We start from the raw sequence: 16,976 nt of genomic DNA, 5'->3' as shown, positions 1-16,976 counted from the left end.
AGATGATGTAACTCATAGCAAATCAAATGTAATACAATTAGTTCACTTGGAAGTTTCTGCTTACTTCTTTTTGTTGAGTGCTTGGTGGCGTGCTGATAACCAAAATGATGCAAATCTAACCTGTTGAATAAAGGGCATCATTGCATATAAATATTTGTACATACCCGTTCATACTCGTATATAAAGTAGCCCTAGGGTCGAAAAAGCAAATTAAAAATTTTAGCGCAACGAAATAAAAAATGAATCATAACGATGCGGAGCTAATAAAAAAATAAAGAAATTAATAAAAAAACGCAAAATAAAAAAAAGTCTGTGAGAAATTAAATATTTTTCGGCAAATTTTTCGGAGATTTCCACTATCCACCAGTTGTATGTTATTGACTCAATGAGAGCCAGATTACTCTTCGCCCAAATGATTATGTAAAGTGTTGACTGGTTAAGACGGCAATAGTAAACGCCTCTAATTAGCGTTAAAAACTTGCTATTTACTGCCATAATTTGCAAATTAGTATAAAAGAAGTAGTCAGAAAAGTATTGTATAATGAAAGTGTTGTAGTCCAAGTGGAAAATTCACTAGTACCACTACATACATAAATCCGTCTAATAGTGTTCAAAAATTCAAAACTCAAACTCAGTGCATTTACGCTGCCCAGCTGCGACTTGACTATCAAAATAAGATTTGCCAAAAAATCGCATTTGAATGCTTTCTTTACTAAGCTTTGACTAGTTTGGTGATTCACTGCGGGTTTTTTTCGTTAACGTAGAACTGATCGACGAGGAAATGGCATCATTGAGATCGTTCTAGTCGTACAGGATGCAGAACAGCGACTCTTTTTCCACCTTGTGGAGAGTTACTGTTAAGATAGAAAATGATGCCTGTTGCACAGTATTTCCTATATCTACTCAAACCGTCCCAATCATGGGGCACATCCAAGCAGTCTTTCCAGCGGACTATGCTTAATCTGTCCCCTTACTACAAGAAAGCGGTTTGATGCCCGTTTCTTGAATTGGGGGACATTTGTGTTTGTTAAAGTTCGGGACTTTCACATAGGCAGTGCCTACCTACCTCCTTTTTTCTCTAAAGCTCCTGAAAAAAGTTTTATTTAGGATTCCAAACATGGCGTTATATTGCCCATGGTCAATAGGGTAAAACGTCATAGTATTCCCAAGTAGTCAGGTTATATTCTTATTGTCCATTTTAGTGAATGTTACATTTTATTTAGCTTGCAATTAGTCAAGGCTATCCTGTGTTGAGCGAACCGCTCCTTTAAAAAGTGCAGTTATTCAAGAACCTTTTTCGTCTCTAAAATTCATAGGTCAGGGCCGTAATGATTCCACTTTAGAGTATTTTGTCTTCTACAAAGGAATGATTTTTGATTCTGCCACATGCTAAATATTGAGCCTTTTCTGCACAAATGCAGTCTTTTCTGGAATGAATGGAAAAAATCATGAACTTCGTCGGAGGCTAGTATTTAAACGACTAAACTGAGTATCGAGTAACTGAGTATCTCTACAAGGCTCTCATCATGCCCGTCCTAACGTATGGCGCAGAAGCGTGGACGATGATAATATCCAATCAAGCGACGCTTGGAGTGTTTGAGAGAAAGATTCTGCGACCTTTGCAAGTTGGCAATGGCGAATATCTTTGGAATTAATCTTAGTCCTTGTTGGCTGATGATTTGGCGCACAGGTTATTGTTTTGGAACTTATATTTTAGTGCATTTCGTAAAAGAAAATAAATGGACTTTTCGATTCACTCTAGTAGACCCTCGAAATTATAAAGGCTCCACATATTGGCAAGTTTCGACTAATTTCTTATATCTTTTTTAATTTAAACTATTTGCTTGTAAACATAGAACTCTTTTACTTTAATGTTAGGCAGTTTATATACCGCAAAACTCTTTCCAACTTGGAACCACCTTGTATTAAGTAGGTAAGAGTTTTTTGTATTACAGTTATGTGTAGTTGTCACTCCCCTACTAAACCTCAACGCCCACATGTAAGCTGACAAGCAGCAATGCACAGTGTGATCGCCAAAAAAAAAAAACAAGAAGAAATGAAGCTAGAGTGGGATGCCTTATACCTATAATAAGTAAGTTTGAATATTTTAAAATTTAGTTCTGTAAATAGGAAAAAGGAATAGTTATCATAAATATAAGTGATTATAATTGTGGAAGTGGTCTAGTTAAAAAGTGAAAACATTCAAATTTATAATATTCATATGCCATTACGTTACCTTAATCTAATTATGCTCACAGCATGCGAAAATAATGTACTGTTAATTATGAAAATTGTTTAAGTCTAACAAAAAACAAAATAGTTACATAGGTATGTCAATCAGCCAAGCCTGATGAAAAAAACGATGTCACCGTCCCCAATCATATTTCATGAAAATTTGGTCATTAAGAAGATTTCTTCTCGTTGTATATCGCATAATTTAACAATACCCTAAAAAAGAACTCTTGTCGATTGGTGCAAAGAAGTGTTGGAAAAGTGGTTCAAGCCATGTCTCTGACATCGTGACGCCAGATGACGAGTCTCGGATATATGCATATGAGCCAGAAACAGCAAAGCAATCGACAGTATGGGTGTTTCAAGACGGGCTTAATCCAACAAAAGTTGCTCGCGGAAGAAGCATATGGTCGCTTAGTTTTTTTTTTTTTTTTTGAGAATATGGTTGTTTTGCAATTGTCTCACTTTAGAAATTTAAAATGGTCAATTCTGAGTGATAACCAACCAGACGATTTCGGGGAATTGCGGAATCATCTTTCACCAAAAGAACGTGATTTCTCGCGTATCGGCCCACAGAAGAGAGTTTTTGAGCACTCAAAAGATCGAATTAATGAGTTATCCTGAATTTTAAAAACAAAATGCGAGATCAACGTTTTCCAATGCCTTTTGGAGATATTCACCTCTGAGTGGAAAAAATGCTTTGAAAATTGGTTCAAGCGAATACAGAAGTGTATTGACTTCCAAGGCGAATATTTTGAAAAATAATGAAGTCATTTTCATTATTGGTTTATAGTCTTTTCTTTATTGGGGTGCAAAATAACGTACAAAACATCTTTTGATGATACTGAAATTTACGTATGGGATCCTTCATTTAACAGGGGAATACCACAAATATTGATTTTTTGCCATTTTATTTAATCAGTAGACCAGTGTTAGTAGAAATACTTGAAAATATAAAATGCAGTATTATATTTCTGCCTTTTACTCCTCCAGTCTTCCCTTAAAATTTGAGAAGCTAAAAGTAAGTAAACATTAAAATAAATTACTTTTAAAATTTATAATTGATTCTTACATAATTTCTATATTAAATTTGCTTTTTTGCTTTGAATTATTCGCATGCTGATAGTTTAATTAATTTTGAAAATAGCCTAACGAATTTAGAGCTAAAAAACACAACTCCGAAAAAAACATTAATATATTACGATAGAAAATATTTTTTAATTTACTCAAGTGCAAACTCTTGCAAACAAGAAATATAGCACCTAGACCACTTTCAAAATTATGGGCACATATAAATAGTTGGTATAGCATAGGTAAATCCATCAAAGTTGGCAATCAGCACCCAACTAATTAAAAACTGTTTTCAAATTCAAGTACAAGTATCCGCTTAGGAAAAAATAAACAAATCGCGACAGGCTTTAACTGGTTTAAAAAATAGTAGAAAATAAAGGAAAGTGAAGGGATGTATTATAAATCGGATCAATATGCGGCACACATACCTGCATGGGTACGTAGCACCGAAGGCATTGTTGTAATTATTTGCCAATAACTTTTTGGTGTGGCCACAACATGCAGCTAAAATAGTTAAATTATAAAATATGAAATAAAAATGAATAAACAAGACAAGTGAGTGAAAAAGTGAGAAGAAATATAATAATTAATGCAAGTATGTTTGAATGTAGGTATACGTCCAAGTGCCTTTTAATAAGAAAAAAATTTGATAAAAATGGCAAATTGTACTTGCAGTACAAACAGTAAAAATAGAGTTAAATTTATTGATTTAGCAGAGTTCAACCACATATGCACATATGTATGTATGCACATGCGTATGTCATGTTTAATTCCGTCACAAGGCAAAGCGGACATGCATATGTATGTACATATATGTACATGCTGTATATTCAGCACAAATTTCAAATTTCACACACACACACACATCGGTATATGTATATATATATATACAATATATACTATATACATGCAATACACATATATATTTAAATATTTCTATTGAGCGTTTAGTGCAACTTGTTATGCCGGTTTTAATGCTTGTAAATGAAATTACACTTTTGCACCTACAAAGCGCGGCGTTGTCATGCACTTATTTTAAATCAACTCATATGTATGCTTAAGTATGTATGTAGTATGTATATAAGAATGATCAGCTGCCACTTTCTGTTATCGTATGAGTAATGCCCGCCCAAGAGCTGCATTTCCCAAAATACAAACGCCAGACACGGTTGTGCAATTCCGTGGTCACAAGCCACAGTCGATTTAATCGAAAATCTTATTTTCAAGAAAAAACATTGTATAACTCTTTTTTGTACCTGTATATTATCTCTATATACTTACATATATGTACATACATACACTCGTAGACAATAAATAATGGTTAATGGTTAATGGTAGTAAAGGGTTAAAGTATGGGCCTTTAGCACTGCGACCATATTGATCTATTGTGCACCCTATGCCGTCTATTGACTGTTAAGTATGCTTATGAATTGTGCCAGCTCCTTCTGTGGGAGTGATTGAAGGTCTTCATCTATAAGCATGAACTTGTTTAAAAACTTTTCGATAATGAGATGTTCTATAGACTCCTCATCTTCGCAGCAAAATCTGCAGGTGCTGGTGTTCGTTCTGCCTAATTTATGTAAGTGTTTGTTGCAGGTGAAGTGACCCGTGAGGGCGCCTGTGAGAGTGCGAATGCTCTTTTTGTTTAACGTGAGGGCCATGTTAGCTCTTTTAGCATTGAAACTTAAGAACTTTTTGGAGTGTCTAAGACCCTCTACTTTGTTCCAATGCTGATTTATTAGAGTTTTGACCCAGTATTTTACTTTTTGACTTTAGACAATAAATAAAATAGGTGTAATCATGCTACCATTTTTGGCTATTTTACTTTTGTTAATTTAGTACCTATATACTCATTATACAACAAAAACCATACAAACTGTTTTCTCAATCCTTGTGCAAAAATGATGAAGATTTTCACAAAAAACTCCAAACTCTTGAACTATAATTCTTAGAATACCAGTGTAATTTTTATATTTTGTTCTTTTTTTTCTTTTGCTGACAATGTGACGATTTTCTTCCATTCAAAGTATGGTCAAAAATGTTTTCATATGGAAGAAAATGGCCCGCAACATCAGAAAAAAAAATTGTCAAAAATCAACGCGATTTTTGAGTTTCTTGAAACTTACACTTTATCATACTAAAATTATCTTAAAAATTCTTATTAAAAAGTTAAGAAAGTGAAAATTTTCATAATATTGCAAAGAGTTTGAGAAAAGGATTTATATGGATTTTGTCGTGTGATGAGTTAAGCTTTTATAAAAAATAAAGAAACGAAATGAACAAAAGTAAAATAACCAAAACTGGTAAAAATGCCGCAGATCTATTATATTTTCCATAACTTTATAAGTATATACACATAAATTTGACAATTTCTTCGAAAGAACTCCTGGCATTTAACATTTTCTGCACCACTCAAGAATCAATGGGACGTAGATGGTTCATGTACATCATTCATTTTAGCTGGGTGTTGCCATCTATTTATATTAAAAAACACGCAATTTCTAACAAATAGTCTTAAGTATTACAGCGTGGCTATCAAAGCAAATATTTTAATCAAATATCTGCCTAATAGCCTGAAATTTATTACAAAAATAAGAATTTATGATACATTTCAGTTGAATATTACTATATAAGTATGGAATAAAAGGTGTTTAAACAAGCTTTAATAAAAACAAGAATACTTTTTACTGGTGTTTCCACCTATTTTTTTTTGGAAATTAAAAAATTGGGTTGCAAAATATATTAATAAAAAATATGTGAGTTACATTTTACTTTTATTTATTATTTATAATATTTATAAATGGCGTTGCTATCTAATTAAAAAAAATTAAATTAACAACAAATATAATCAGAGGAAATGCAAACAAAATGTGTTCAAAATAATAAACAAACTTTTAATTAAATGTTTTGTATATGGTGTTGCCAACTAACTCTTAAATGAAAATGATAAATAATAGTACAAATGAATTAAGTACTAGGATGTGGTAATATGCAAACTATTTTAATTTAAAGTATTTTTTGAGTGGCGTTGCCACTTTGTAATAAAAAAAAATTACAAAAAATTTAGTACAACTGATACCACTTACGCAAACTATTATTGAGCACGTTTCTACTAAAAGTATTTTTTAAATTGCGTTGCCACTTAGTTTTTAATTCAAAAACTTTTGAAATTGCATGGGAAAATAACATAAAGTATATACAGTAAAATAAAAATAATTCAACGAAATAAATACTTTTTGTCTTTCCCTCCCTTAAGTAGTTCGTACTATGTATAAGCAAGAAAAGCCGCATTGACCAGCTAGTAACTGTATTTTATTCAAAAGTGAAAACCACTTCCGATTTTTTTTTTATCGTAATTAATTTAATTTATTTAAATGGCTATTAATGTCGAGATTGACTAAAAAATACACAGCCTTCACTCGCCTTTACGAGCCATTTTTATTTTGCAAATAAAACCTGGAAATGTGGACACTTCATCGGGTTACTGAAGGTCAAGCTATTAGCCAACCTCACCATACGCTCATTATTCCTGAACTCCGTGAAAGAATAACAGCAAAAAACAATCGGAATTGGGGAAGAAAGAGTCTTGTCGACTATACGGCGGCTCCTTTCCCATAACCCACCAAGGAGCTTCTAGCTATAATCGCTGTGTTAGACCTTGCGCCTTTCCCATTTTATGCGCGTTTCCCCCTGAGTGCACTGCTCGAGCTGTGAAGAAGAAAACGGTGCACGTCCTAAAGGAGTTGATCAAAAGAGCTGACCTACAAAACACTTCCAGCACTGTTTTGAATAATGGACGCATTGCAGAGATACATACAGTCTGTGTCAGAAGAAAAGAACCGGTTTTTTCTTATAACTTCAAGATATATTTCGTTCTGTTTTTTGCTGCGTAATAGTCCCACTCAAGGACTACGACACCAGTGCTAACTCAGGTTAGTGTCGTTCGAAACTTTCCCGTTAACGCAGCCAAACAAAAATTAGTGAGAAGTACCCGAAGCGTTTCGAGGCAGAATTTTTATGTACGCATTCGAAAGTGCCGAAATTATCTTACGCCGCGGCTGCAAAATTGATTAAAGAATCAAAAAAGTTTGTTGTTCAGTGGAATCAGCTGCATAAGGTGTATAAAAATGTTGATGACTTTTCCGAGCGCGGCTTGAAGCGAGTGACGACAAAAAAGCAGGATGAAGTGATCGTCCAACTTTAGAAGCGACTACGCTAAGCACACACAATTCTTGTTAAGAAGGGAATAGATGTGAGAAGGAAAGAAAATGTCATCACTGGCCTTCCCAGTCCCCATTGAAAATGTGTGGGGAAATGAAAACGCATTAAAGTAACTTGTGCGCCAAGTTCGAAATCTGGTCCTCTTTGTAGACGAGCTACGCAGAAAAGCTGGTTCAAAGCATTCCGAGAAGATGCCACGTTATACTCGACAACGATGGAGACTACACTGCTTATTGAATAATTGAGACTCGTAGTTTTGTACATACTTTCATGTAAAAAAAAATATACTACTGTGGGCAAAAAGTAAGGAGAATTTGGTTGTAAAATGAAAAATCTTTATTTATTCTTGTAAATCAATTTCATCCCCTTTAAAATAATCCCCTCTCGATGAAATACACTTAAAAAAAATTAAAAAAATAAATAATTGGCGCGTACACTTCTGTTAGGTGTTTGGCCGAGCTCCTCCTCCTATTTGTGGTGTGCGTCTTGATGTTGTTCCACAAATGGAGGGACCTACAGTTTCAAGCCGACTCCGAACGGCAGATATTTTTATGAGGAGCTTTTTCATGGCAGAAATACACTCGGAAGTTTGCCATTGCCTGCCGAGGGGCGACCGCTATTAGAAAAATGTTTTTATTAATTTTGCTTTCACCGAGATTCGAACCAACGACCTCTCTGTGAATTCCGAATGGTAATCACGCACCAACCCATTCGGCTACGGCGGCCGCACTTATGCCAACGATTTTTCCAATCCCCGAAACATACCAAATAGTCCATTTCCGGTATAGCCATCAGCACCTTCTTCGATTCAGCTTTTATCTCCTCAATCGACTCGAAACGCGTTCCCCGGAGTGGTCTCTTGAGTTTTGGGAATATCCAGAAGTCACACGGAGCCAAATCAGGCGAATGGTGCAGTGTGAGACGGTGCATTATCGTGATGCAAAACCCAGGAGTTGTTGGCCCATAATTCTGGTCTTTTTAGACGAATTGCTTCACGTAAACGACGCATAACGCTCAAATAATATTCCTTATTAACAGTTTGGCCAGGTGGAAGGAATTCATAGTGCACCAAATGGTCTTTCAAAATGGTTTTCACAGATCCTTCTGATATTCCAATCATATCAGTAAGGTCTTTAATAGTCAGCCGACGATTTTTGAGCACTAACTCCTTCACTTTATTGACGTGTTGGTCATCTGTTGACGTCGATGTTCGTCCGGAGCGCTCCAAGTCATCAACACGTTCTCGACCCTCTTGAAGTCTTTGTTCCAATTATAAACATTTTTCTGCGACATGGTCGAATCACCAAATGCCTTCTGCTTTCGAAATTTCATTCCGCAAGAAAAATTTGATGGCACTTCTCTGCTTAATCAAATCAGACATTGTAAAAATCGAAAAATGCACTCTTGGTCGTTTGGTAAACACAAGCGAAAATATATTACTGATAATCACATTCACATGAAAGTTGGCCCAGATGTTATTAACATTGCTGCCAACTCATGAAAAAAATAACTAGAGCGAAATTTTAATCCCGCGAACTTTGACAAATAAATTCACCTTACTTTTTGCCCACAATTGTATATCTTTTATACTTCATGAATAATCGCGGCTCCTTTTTTCTAAACAAACTGTAGATGAGAACTGTGTATTGAAGGTGATAATAAGTAATTATATATGAAATGAAAATAAAATGCTTTACAGAGTCAATTTTGTAATTCGATACCTACTTCTCGATGTACTATATTAACACTATACTCGTAAGCATGTTTCGTTTAATTTCAGCTTACTCGAGAAGGCATCCATACATCTCCACATTTTTAAAGATCTGCTCGTATACCTGTAAGTAACAACTTAGCTCATTTTCAACGTCTCCAGTTAAATCTTTACACCATCTTTAAGATCAGTGTAACTGTACGCAATAGTAACTCTCCGGCCTAGATTTATTATATTAAGAGGTCTAGTATGATATAAATACATGGAATGCTGGAAACCGCGCTAAAGTTACTTTAAATCACCTGCGTTTCAAATCTTAAGGATGTGATAGCCCTGCATCTCTTATTAGTCGAATGCTGTTTTGAAACTTTGACATGGCACGGGTGCCCAAACAAATGTGTGTAATTTATGCGTTCATTACAATAGAGAAATCGTGGAATCGGATAGCCATGTGAGCATTTATTCCATTATTTATGGTATGAAGCGAAGAAGTAGGGAGATATGTACTCCAAATCGAATAATCCCGATTTTATCGATTTCATAGTCGAAATAGCACGAAAAATCGCTCAGAACTTTTTATCTTACTTCCACATTTATTTATTTGTATGTTACTTATTCATTTATTTACTATTTTTCCTAATACAGCTGGATTTTGTGCTCAAATGCACAGCTGACCTAATTACATCGATTAATGTTGGCCTTCATTTAATAAGTATTTTTGTATATAAAAGATTACAAATTTAATTATAGGGGCGAGCGCTTAAAAAATGCATGCGTATAAATATATGTATGTTTGATAAATGTTCGACATGCAGTACACGAAATATAATAGTTTTTACTCGAAATTGGTTTTAGTCTCCTTTTTGGTATTCCATTTATTATTTCCGTAAAAATTTGGAAAATAGCAAATGTTTATTGGCCTGTTTAACATTAATTATACAATTTTATGCATATATCTACGCACAAAAGTCATTAGCTTGCAGTGGTTATGCTGAAATTTGATTTTTGAGACATAGTGTTGTTACTTGTGCTATAATGAACTTACTTAAATAATTAAGCAAAACAATAATAATAGAATCACGATTGTCTACTATTGCCCACGGTTCCGTCCGCAAAGTGTTTCTCAATTAGTATAACACCACCGGAGGCAAACACACAATATGTTTTTAACAACAATTTTTATCTAACAAAAATTGTTCATGCATTCGCCGTCACAAGAACTCTCTAGTGTATGTCGTATTTGAATTTCTTTACATGGATGCAGATTTCTTATACAAAGTGGCGCAAAATTAATGAATTGTTTTTTTCTAATATACATATATATGTGTGTATGCATGTACATATAGTATCTCGCATCTGCTTGTTTTACATGAATGCAGATTTCCTATGGTGGCGCAAAATTAATCATCCTCTCTGTCAGGATGATCCAAAGTCAAAAGGTGATGTAGTGATTAAAATGAGCAGAAAGGCTATTAAATAAACATATTTAAACATATTTATTTAATATTGTAAGCAATGAAATTAATGAAAGAGTGTTAGATGCAGCAAAGTCAATTTCAAAAGATTTGTAGATAACTACGAACTCTCTCAGAGCTCTCATGACGGGTGCATTCCTTGCATATATAGTTCCTATAAAGCCAATAGGGAAAAAATCTAAATTACGAAGCGCTCTAGATGTAGTATTAAGATAGATTTGCTCAAGAAGTTAAGAGCAATCCACAACACCTTGAATAATGTCCAAGACGTAAGTTAAGAGCAAAACAGATCGCCGAGACTGGAGAGATTCCTAATTGATAATGAGGATATGGGTAAACTGGTAAAATTATTGTAATAGAACGTTAGGCAAAGCCAATGAAAACGTTTTGGCTACGTTCAACTCGAGTTACATGACAGACATGATAAGGCCTCCAAATGATTGATGTAATTCCTTTTTAGAACGAACAAATGATGTGTTGAGCAAGATTGCGAGGTTGTAGGTGCCTTTGTAACGCAAAGTAGCATCGGTTCGCGGCAAGTATTTTTTTATCAATTCCAGTCGTTATGTTGTTTTTATTGTCGATTTTGACAACCAGATATTTCAATTCCTAAACGATTTCCTATTTTAAGGCTTTGGCCGATGTTCTGCACTGCTTGTCCTTGTGGGCATGACTCGATTGCCTTCGTCTTGTCTGCATTCATTGGGGATTATCACTTTCTTCTTCTTGCAACTTAATCAATTTTAAAGGCCAACAAGGGATGTCGCTATAATGTCCAAATTATCTGCGTATTCCATACGTCTCACGAGCGAGATAAAACAGCAATCAAATAAAGTAATGAAGATATAAATTTTGATGACTCCGAATTTCCAATTTTAACGATGTTTCTTATATTTGCTTTTGTTAATTTCTTGATAGTCGAATAAGCTTGTGTGGGATTCCAAATTCGCTCATAGTGGCGACGAGATGAGTTCATAAAATACTATCATATGCAGGTTTGAAGTTAATAAACAAATGAAATGTAGTTATGTTGCTTTTTTGGGTAAAAATTGTAATAATATAGCATAAAATTTCGAAATTATATAAATAATATCACTAGTAAAAATGAATTTTGCTCGATTTGCAACGGCATAATTGATTTCTTGTCTGAACGGCCAGTGCTATGCTAACTTTGGGCGAGGCACGTGAGGCTGTCGTACAGATGAGGCGTAGCAAGTTGTCGTGTGAAAGGAACACAAGGCATTATTTTTTGCTTTATTTTAGTACAATTTGTAAAAATGTAAGTCAAGTAACAAAATTCTACAAAATGAGGGCTGAGAAATTCTTAATTCCGCTGAATATTGGGAAATCGGCTCATTGAGTTTATTTTGATTGAAGTACTTGTGGATGACATACAAGGTGAGGTCCAAAATAAACAAGACTAGCGTCATAAAAATGTTTTGATGACGCAATCTTTTTAATGAGTTAGTGCGTTGGAAGTTACATCCCTAGCTAACTTCCAGTGAAAGCTTGGAGGCATTCGGTTCAGTGGAAGCGAAGTTATTGCGTCTAAAGTGTCAGTATGTTTGTGTCATCGGTACAAAAATGAGTTTTGAAAAAAGAGCTAATATCTAATTTTGTTCGTAAAACGTTTACCGAAACATTTGAATTGATGAAGAAAGTTCATGGTGATGATTGTATATCTCGTGCCAGAGCTCTTGAGTGTGAGGACATAAATGACAATGAACGTACCGACCACCCAATATCAGTAATCACCGAAAACTTCATCGAAATTATTCATAATTTATCAAAAACGAACCGAAATTGCTGTTGAAATTTATGGAATCGGAGTTGAATATCTCCAAAACATCGATTTATCGCATTTTAACTGATCATTTGGGCTTACGGAAGGTCTGTGCTCATTTCATTCCGCAAAAGTTAACTGCGGACCAAAAATTGCTCAGAATTCAACCTTCGAAAGACCTCATTAAAGAGGCGAGGAAAGACGAGAACTTCCTTTACAACATTGTAACTGGTGATGAAATGTGGTGTTTCCACCATGAACCTGAAACTAAGCATCAAAGTGCCGAATGGAAAGCCCCAGATGAGGAAAGCACCTTCCAAAAGTTGGAATTAACCCGTGAAAATGTTCGTGCGATGATACATAGATTATCGGGACGGGAGTGCGTTGATCAACTTTCGTCGACTTTTGAGGTTGAAACCCTTCACTTAGCCACTGGTAAACGCAGATACAATGAGTTCCAATGGCGCTGTCGATCCTTGCTGGCTGAATTTCCTGAAGGTCGTCCAGAAACGGTTGTTGTGACGAAAACAATCGTTGCTGGGCGTCAATTAACGTATCGTGAGATAAAGGAATCCTAAGACATTAGTGTAACAACCAAATAATCCATATTTCATGACCATTTTGACATTTGTTGATCAAGAAGATCTGTTCTCATTGGATACCGTATAATTTGTGAGCCGCGGTAGTTCAAAGCACGTTTATGGCATTGTAATAGGTCACGAAATTTGGATCTATGAAGAATCTAAGGAAACAGAAATCGACAGTATGTGAATTCTAAGACGAGCCTAATCCAACAAAAGAGCAAAGCAAATGTTCGCCCTTTTCCCGGAAAATATGGCCATGCCGCAACTGTACCACTAGAGACGCTTAAAACAGTCAATTCTAAGCAATACACAACTATTTGTTAATCAGAAGTATGATATTTAGAGAATTAAGGAAAACCAAGCGCCGAAGACGAATAATTATTCACCAGGGCAATGCGAGCTCTCACGTATCGGCTCACATAAGACAGTTTTTGAGCGCTCAAAATATCGAATTAAGGAGTTATATGTCTTACAGCACTGAACTAGCACCTAATTATATATTTTTGTTCTCGAAGATCAAAAATAAAATGCGATGTCAACATTTTTTGTTGAAGCCTTTAAACAGCTTGTTTTAGAGGTATCCTCTTCAGAGTGGCAAAAGCGCTGTGAAATTTGGTTTAACATCCGAATACAGGAGTGTATTGGCTTCCAAGAAGAATATTTTGAAAAACAAAAAATGGTTTCATTATTATTTTACAATGTATATATAAAAGGCAAACTTCCTATGTAGGTATTTTCAATATGATATTTTGTTCAACTGCCCGAAAATTGTCGCTTAGCAGCTTATGCGACGGCGGCAATAATGACGGCGATTGTCGGATTTGTGGCAGCTCATAAAAATATGAAACTTGCCATGAATTGATGTGAGAATTTACATATTGTCTGAACTAATCCCACACACGTGCTTAACACTGTACGTAGGACGCAATCACATGGGAATGTATGTATGTATGTACACATACACACACTTACCACATACAGTGCCAGCGACGTACGCAAAAAACGGTTAAAGGTCTTCTTAATTACTCGGCAGGCGAAAAATAATGCAGGAATGAGAATGCTCATATGCAAAATGGCGAGTGACAAATGCAAACTACTCGAAAGTACATACATTTGTATTGGTGTGTGTATTTATGTTTCTAGGTATGACAAGTATTTATCTCTACATCTTTCAAAGCTAACGGCGTAAAAGTGCTAACTAAACGCACGCAATGGCACACGAGTGTGTGTTTGTGCGTGTGTGTATGCTGCAACAGCAGCAGCTTTTGGACCAGTTCTAATGCGGATTACGTAAATATACAGGAACACACCTTTTAATGAAGTCGCCTGGTGTTCATGCAAGTACTTGTGGTTAATAGCATTGACTGAATGATTATTGGAATGGAAATTTCGCGCACACTTAAAAGCAATAACAACAAGACCAGCAGCAGCAGCAATTATGACTATTACTATGACTATGACTATGACCGAGTGTGACAATGGCAGTGGCTGGCAATGGCAATGAGCCGCCGTCAATATGACACACACTTAATTTACGCCATCATTCGCTTTGCCTTTTTGCTTTCATCTCTTTCTCACCCGTCGCACAGGCAAACGTGGGCATCAGCAGTACCATCAGCAACAGCAGCAGGGGCGGCCAAGCGACACACAGCGGGTGTGCCAGCAAGCGAGCAACGCTCCTCGCCAGTATAAACATCAAATCAGCGCTGTGGCGATGGTGATGGTGGTGGTAGAATTTGATTTTTTGCCATCTCTTTTCCCCAGACGCACGCACACGTACAACTAGTGCGCAAACGGAAATTGAATTATGAAATGAATGCCATGCAGCAGCAAAACAACAACAACAATGACCGTCACTAACTAACGTTTACGGACTTGCGCGCCATTGCTCGCTCTTCAGCAACGTGCGCGATTAGCCATCAGATTCGTCCTGCGTACGCACGCTAGTGTTGGCTTGCATGTGAATGTATGTGTATGGGTTTTGGTTTGTGTTTTACCATCCAAGGGGGTTGACAATCTTTAGTAATCCCTCGAAAACACAATTGCCTTGCATTCGCATGCATCGCTCACAGTACATACTACACTTCGCTTCCCTTTGCTTGCCACTTGCCCATCAATTCCCTTCTTTCCTCTTTTGGGTGGCTAAAGCGCCTGAAAAAGTCCGCGCAATGCCTTTTTGATTTCGAGGCGTTTGCTTGATGAGATCCTAGCACCCATTAAACTGATTTTTCACTCTCGCTTTTGTTCTTATTCTTATCATTTTATTCATGTTGTTGTTACGCATTTTCACTTTGGAATTTTGCTTGTATACGTGTGTGTGTTTTGTTTTGTGAGATCTCTTATTTTTCTGTTTTCGCTAAAGGCATTGCCGTTGCATTTCATGTACTTTTGCGAGTTAATCACAACACAAGAGATAATGAGGGTTCCACACAATGGGTGCCTGCTGTACTCGTCCTCATTTTCGTCCTTTTGTGCTAAAAGCGTTTCATTGCCGGTATTTGGGGTTGATTTGCAATGCAATTTGTATAAAATTAATATTGTTATGGGAAAATATACCGTAAATGGGAGTTAAATGTCAACAGTTTCGTAGTTGGCTTCTAGAAATTCTGGTTGTCCGCAAAAGAATATACAGTGAAATGTATTTCGAAAAAAATGTATAAATCCTTTGCGAAATGTCTACTCAGAGACTTCGTCAAATCTGCCAATATATCTGTTTCTATTATCCTCTGAAACCTGACCTTCTTCTTAATTGGCGCGATAACCGCTTACGCGATTTTGGTCGAGTTTAACAAAGCGCGCCAGTCGTTTCTTTCTCGTGCTAACCGGCGCCAATTGGACACACCAAGTGAAGCCAAGTTCTTCTCCACCTGATCTTTCCAACGCAGAGGAGGCCTTACTCTTCCTCTATTACCACCAGCTGCTACCGCATCGAATACTTTCAGAGCCGGAGCGTTTGTATCCATTCGGACGACATGACCCAGCCAACGTAGCCGCTGGATCTTTATTCGCTGCGCTATGTCTATGTCGTCGTAAAGCTCATACGGCTCATCGTTCCATCGTCTGCGATATTCGCCGTTGCCAACGTGCAAAGGTCCAAAAATCTTACGCAGAATCTTTCTCTCAAACACTCCAAGCGTCGCTTCATCGGATGTTGTCATCGTCCACGCTTCTGCGCCATACGTTAGGACGGGCATTATGAGAGTCTTGTAGAGTGTCAGTTTTGTTCGTCGAGAGGACTTTACTACTCAATTGCCTACTTAGTCCAAAGTAGCACTTGTTGGCAAGAGAGATTCTACGTTGGACTTCAAGGCTGACATTGTTATCGGTGTTAATGTTGGTATACGAAGTCCTTTACAACCCCGAAATTATAACTATCAACAGTGACGTGGGTGCCGATACGCGAGTGCGCCGACTGTTTGTTTGAAGACAGGAGGTACTTCGTTTTGTCCTCGTTCACCATTAGACCCATTCGTTTTGCCTCTTTATCCAGTTTGGAGAAGGCAAAACTAACAGCGCGGTTGGTAAGGCCGATGATGTCAATATCATCGGCATACGCCAGCAATTGTACGCTCTTATAAAATATAAACTGAAACCTGACCTACCACATACAAATTTCGCAAGGTTTTTATGTTGACTTAAAAATACAGCGGTCGCTGTAGCCGAAAGGGTTGGTGCGTGACTACTATTCGGAATTCAGAGAAAACATAGGTTCGAATCTTGGTGAAACACCAAAAGGAAGAAAATTTTGTTTTCTAAAAGCGGTCGCTGCTCGGCAGGCAATGGCAGACCTCCGAGTGTATTTCTGCCATAAAACGTTCTTCATAAAAAATATCTGCCGTTCGAAGTCGACTTCAAACTGTAGATTACTCGACTTGTGGAACAACATCAAGACGTACTCC

Source organism: Anastrepha obliqua, chromosome 1, assembly GCF_027943255.1.
Source record: "Anastrepha obliqua isolate idAnaObli1 chromosome 1, idAnaObli1_1.0, whole genome shotgun sequence".
Lineage (NCBI taxonomy): Eukaryota > Metazoa > Arthropoda > Insecta > Diptera > Tephritidae > Anastrepha > Anastrepha obliqua.
The sequence above is the reverse complement of the archived record's forward strand: the minus strand, read 5'-3'. Positions refer to the sequence as shown.